Source organism: Cydia splendana, chromosome 18 (genome assembly GCF_910591565.1).
Source record: "Cydia splendana chromosome 18, ilCydSple1.2, whole genome shotgun sequence".
Classification (NCBI taxonomy): Eukaryota; Metazoa; Arthropoda; class Insecta; order Lepidoptera; family Tortricidae; genus Cydia; species Cydia splendana.
The window spans coordinates 7,629,549-7,635,798 of NC_085977.1; the positions used below are offsets into that span (position 1 = coordinate 7,629,549).

The following is a 6,250-nucleotide window of genomic DNA, read 5'->3' on the forward strand; positions in this document are numbered from 1 at the left end:
CAATGCGTTCCAGTGAAGCCAATCGGTTGCATCTTGGTTGCATCCAAGTTGCATCACTCAAGGGGAGGTTAAACCAAAGAATATAATACTCACTAGGAGAAGAACGGTAACTCCATACAAAAAAATGTCCCCAGCCGTTTATACGTTTATACTAGTGGCGCCGTCGTTGTGTACCAATGGAACTAAAGTTGACAACCGGTTTAGCCTGGCGGGTATTGGTAGGTAGTAATTCTGTTGATAAACATATTTGTTATCTCCTGTATCTCCATATCACGAAATATATGAAAGATCCAAATATTACCCCTTGTTTGTGGTATTATCAATTGATTTAAATAAAAGGCATATTTATGTTTATAGCATTGTATTATTTTATTTATTAAAAAAATGTTTTACATATAGAAATATACACTGAAAATTAAACCCTGACAACTTAATAAAAAAATAGACATTAATAAAGCGCATTCACAAAGTTTTCAGTATAATACAAATAACTTTAGGCATGCCTACCTATTACACTTTACACACACAGATACACTACACTTTACACACGGCATTTTACACAGATTTACAACTTGTATTCATACATTTCTTCACGGTTAATTAATGCGCTTTCCAAATGCGTTATGACGCGGTTCCTTCTGAACCCACTAAAGCTATGAATTTCACTCAAATATGTATCTTCAACAGCCGTTGCTCCGCATTTAGCACATTTTCTATTTGCATTGCTGTAATCTATGTAGGTACAGACTTACAGAGTCTTAAGTGGTAGTACCGCTACGTTGTATTTATTATTTAAAGATTTAATAAATAAAATTTTCGTTATGAACTTTAACCACAGCAGTTGGACAGAGTCATTGACAAATATATTTTTTTATTATGGTGGGTAGACGTACCTACCCTCCATATATTTTATGAACATTGATAAAGACAGTTGGAAGCAAATATTCATTATAAAACTTAATCGCGTGTAGTTAAGTTTTAAGTGTTTTAAGTCCCGTTTTATGATTAATAATGTAAAAAATTCGTGAAAATTTAAATCTTAGTTGGGAGCAATGTTGCTGTAGAAAAATATTTTTATTTTGATTACTGGCAACTTTTTCTAGGAGGCCAAAGCACACATAGAAGCTTCAGGCAAAGAGAATAATATAATCACTACGTTTTAAGAGACGGGACTTCCATACTAGCGATTTGATTAGTCTGTGTGTATGTTTGGTGTTCCAATCATTACCAACATGTATGACAAAGAACTGTCAAAGAACAATAGTACCAACATAACAGACTTAAATAGTGTAGTATGCCACACGCTTGCGTATTTTATCGATATCGATACATTGGGGAGGGTTGAAACATGGGCCCCTGTCAACAAATTTCGTACTAGAAATCAGGTTAGAATCGAGTCCACATTTAAGTCGTATGTTATATATAGTGTGGACTTTAAGTGGACTAATACATGGTTGGACTTAAATGTGAACACGATTTATATTTGTTAAAATAAAAATATGTATAATGATTTTTTTTTAATAATTTAATATAATTAATTTAAAATACATCCCGACGGTCCGACGGTCCACAGGTAACAGGGGAAAATGTGTGTTCACCTGATTAAATGATTTTTTTTTTATATATAATATTCTTGAATAATAAAATTAAGTCTTCCTTTACAACTTATTTGCGCCACTGCCTGCATCTGAAAACATTTGATAATTAAAACAGAGACACATACTTTTTCTTATATTTTAGGTTAAAATCATAAATAATAGAGAATATCACGCAAAACTCTGCGTAGGTAGCGCCACTACCACTATTTGTCACAATCTGGGGATCTACCGCGAAACAAGAAAACCGAAATTTCGTTATCCTCTCTATCACTCTTGCATATTCGAGCCATAAAAAGGCAGATAACTAAATTTCGATTTTCGCGCTTACCAGTACTTAGGACCTTGTTAACAAACCGCCTTGATGCATCAATGTCATTATAATTTATTGTCTGTGAAAACTTGTAAAAAAACAGTTTAAGGCAGAGTATGTATAAGTTAGTCTATGAATTTACTGGAGTCGGTAGTAGGGTAGACCAGGGACAATAAAAACACGTCATGATTGAAACAAGTCAAATTTCTCGAAAACTATAATACCTACGCGTCTGACGCAACACTCGGTATACGCGGTCGGCCATGTTTGAATCCTTGACCAATAGGGTTCGAGTGAGGGTGCGAGACAGGGATGCCTACGAGCTAAACAAGTTTTTCGCGGTAAAAGTAAGAACTTGCGCTCTCGTATATTTTCTTATAACTTCGTTTACTCTTGTATTTTGACTAATCTAATTATTTTGGTGTTCGAGTTAGAATAAACGAATGTTTTTAATAGCCATTGATCAGCGTTCGAGTCTTTTTTATATATAATATTTGACCTTGAAGTGAAAAACGAGGTGTGGGGACGATAGAAACAACTTGCTTGTGGACGATTGAAACGTTTCAATCGTCCTCGCGTTTTAATCGTCCCCAAAAGTAGCCGACTTCAAAATATAAGGAGGTTCTGTATTCGATGCACATGTTTGTTCTATTGATGTTCACTATTATTTATATACCTAGTTTTTAACCGAGTTGATAAATTGTGGATCTACGAAGTTTTATTTAGAAATCTGCAGTTTTTTTATGTGAACATTTGTTTTTAAAAGACTTAATAAAAAAGGAAGTTCTCAGTTTGACCCGTATGTTTCTGTACCGTGTCCGTGTGTGTATGTTTGTTTGTTCGCGATATCTCGCGTGCGGCTAAACCGATTTTGATGCGGTTTTCAGAAAAGTATTTTGTTACATTCTGGAGAAGGTTTTTGTGTATATAACAAATGGTTATTAACAGATTTTAAAAAAGGGAGGATCTCTGTTTGACCCGTATGTTTGTAGGTACCTATACAATATAACAAATGGTTAGTAACTCATGCAGCTGCTCTCGAAAAGAATCATTTGGTGATTGTGACGATAAGCTGATGATGAAAGCAAAAAATAATATTTTAAATAAAAAAATAATGAAACAGATAAAATCTAATTTTAAAAATAACGGCCTTAAATAAAAACTGAAAAACCAAAAATAATCCGTTCATGTAGGTACAGATTACATTTTAATCACGTTTTAAAGTCTGTGACAAACCTTACGTAATAGTTATTTGTTTTATAGAGTTTCGGATTTTTTTTATTTGGCATATCGCCATGTTTTTTTTTAATAAAACAATTTAAACTGATTATTTTATTGCGTCTATTATTTCATTTTACATCCCGACGTTTGCAACACTCGTTGTCAGAGGGTAGGTACACGGAATGGTTGTGATTGAAACATTGTTATAGTTGAAACAAGCACTTTTGTATGAAACATGATTATGCTTTTTTCTGCGATTCTATTTCGTTATATTTTATAATTGCATTAAAACTATTTTGGTTAAGATAAATTTATAAGTTAGCAGCAACAAAGAAAACTGAAAGTCGTATACTTATTTTTTTTTTCCCGCGTGTTTTTATCGAGATGTTCAGATGCTCATAAATTGAGAAATATTTATTTTATGCTTGCGAAGTTTTGATGAGCTTGTATGCAGAGGTAGTGATGAAAAAGATTAAAACAGATATAAGTACTTTCATTGTGCCGAACATATTCGAGTGTTTCAATTGACCTTACATAGTGTTTCAATTGACAGTCATGTGAGGTCAATTGAACCATGCTGCCCCATTCTCTTTATTAAATTATTGTCAAAAAACTATGGATTATATAGACCATCCAAATACATTTCATTTAGGAACCAGATAACTTTGAAATATTTTGGGCGTACATTTTTCTACTCATAAAAATATAACGGTTACAGGCGGTTAAAGGAAAATTGTTTATATTGTCCCCGGTCTCCCCAACTGCACTCTGGCGGCAGAACATTGCAGTAATATAATATCCCCTATTATTAGATTCCAAAAATATATAATATAATGTCCACTCCATTAATGCACAGATGATAAATAATTTTCCACTAAAAATATTCGGAGTAATAATTATAGTCATGTTGTGTACCAGGAAACTCACTCATTTTATTTAATTTACATTGATAAAAAATTAGGCTGCAGTCGATATCGATACTTCGTAGTACATCACTACTACTACTACTACTAGTTCACAATGAAAGTGGATATGAAATATCTAATTTTCGATGTGTTTATAGCCTGCTACACCAAAATAAGGCTAAAAGTATCTAAAGCAATACTTACCGGTCTTCATCTAATGGAAATTTCGCCATAAACTTCCTATTTGCGATTTTTGCGAGCGTATCAATTACCACATATTTCGCACTGAAACAACTTAGTTTTCGGTGGCATTTAAACAAAATCTATTGACTCACTGTATGTTCTTATCACGTTTGACTGTTTTGGAAAATAACGAAGGCTTTTAAAAAAGAAATTGCAAGAAATACGTAAGTAAAACCTACGAACCGCCATGACAAGCAACAAAGCAATGTGGCTGACAGTTGACTTGACAGATAAATAGCACTGACGTTTTATTTTGTTTTTTTGGCTATTGCTAGGTCACTGAAGTCCATACAAAACCTATTTTTGCTCCTAGTTGCGTCAGCCTGGCTTCAGGCGCATGCATGCGCAATTATTTGGGGACATAACTTTCAGGAAGTGAACAGGCCTTGGGTTAAACAAGCTATGGTTATCTGACTGATTAGTTTGCCTGTTTCTATTGTATAGTTGCTCTTTATTTGTCAACTTCTTTCCAATTTTTAGTGTAATATAATTATGTTTTCCCATATTTTTTTGTGTAATATATGTTTATCCTAAAATTATGTATATTAGAATTTATATCCTTTGTCTTTCTGGGACCTTGTTGTACACGTTGCTGCATTTATTTGTCACCCTCTTTTCACTTTCCCCTCTCATCTAATCTACTCAAAGGTTATCTGGAAATTCTGGAATAGATCCCTCAAAGGGATAAGTTCGCCTTTGTACTTCGCTTTTCCTATTTATACAATATATTACTTTTAAAACCGTGGCCTTGGTGCGGTGCGGTAGTGTGCTACGGCTATAAAGCATGCCGTAACAGACTACGCACGCGCTCGTATCGATAGTGTGTAAGGTGTTAGCCGTACGTGCGTTAAGGACGCAGCTATAAGTGAGAGCGAGAGAAATATTTTAACCCCACTAAGGTTGCGGTGCGGTATTCGGTTACGGCTTTTAAATATGGTAAGTAGGACCTACCGCAAACACCGAAGTTCGCAAATTGCGGACATCTTTTTCTGTCACTCTCATTACGCCTAACTGGAGTAAAAGAGAAAGGTGCCCCAAATTGTTTAAATGTATAAAGTGTCCTATATATTATAGGTATATGGCATAAAGTTGGCATCAAAGCTCCATCAAAGAGTAGTAATAATAAAAGCTTCTTAAGTGGTATCCTGACGGGACTGATCAAATCGGTCGATTTGCTCAGAAATGAAATTGGCGTCAATCTCCAATTTTAGGTTTATGGTGATATTATAGCCGGTTTAGACTCTCGCGCGAGCCACGAGCTCGTCTCGTGGCTCGGCTCGCGCTCGCCTGGCTCGCGTGGAGGAGCGGTTTTTTAGGCACGAGCCAAAGGGGCTCGCGCGGGACGCGCGCTTACGTTCACACTCGCGTTCGGCTTGTCATTCGATTATAAACCTTATGCTGTGCCGTTAGTGTTTAAAATATATTAGCTCGACGAGCTTACGAGCCATGAGACGAGCCTCGAGCCGAGCCACGAGGCGAGAGTGTAATCATTAGCTCGACGGGCTCATGCGCTCAAGGCCACTCGAGGCGAGCCACGAGATTTGCGTCTGAGCGGCTACCGCGAAAACCGAAGTTCGTAATTTGCGGGCATTTTTCTCTGTCACTCTAATTACGCCTTCATTGGAGTAAAAGAGAAAGATCCCCGCAATTTGCGAATTTCGGTTTTCGCGGTAGCCGCTCTGCACCTCCTGATTCGATTGGCGAAATTGACTAATCTGGATACGCCTTTACCTATTTACATTTTGCTTTATATTCAAGCTGTTTTCTATTTGTCTCAAACATGGTCAGATGTTATGTTGACAGTTGACATTTTTGGCAACTACCTTGACAGTGACATTGACATATGTTTGACAGTTTATTTTGTTGCTGTTTCTGAACCCCTATTCGTATCGTACACGTATCGTATTGTTAAAAATATTGTTACTTGTTAGTGTCGTTTATCTCTTTCTTATTTATGTGTAACGAGCGAGATT

General features: G+C 35.8%; 1 long non-coding RNA gene across 1 annotated transcript in view; it reads right to left on the minus strand.

Moving 5' to 3' along the window:
* LOC134799486 (uncharacterized) overlaps window positions 1-6,250 on the minus strand; it is a 458,421-nt gene that overhangs the window by 388,933 nt on the left and 63,238 nt on the right. The gene's annotated exons all lie outside the window — the stretch shown is intronic.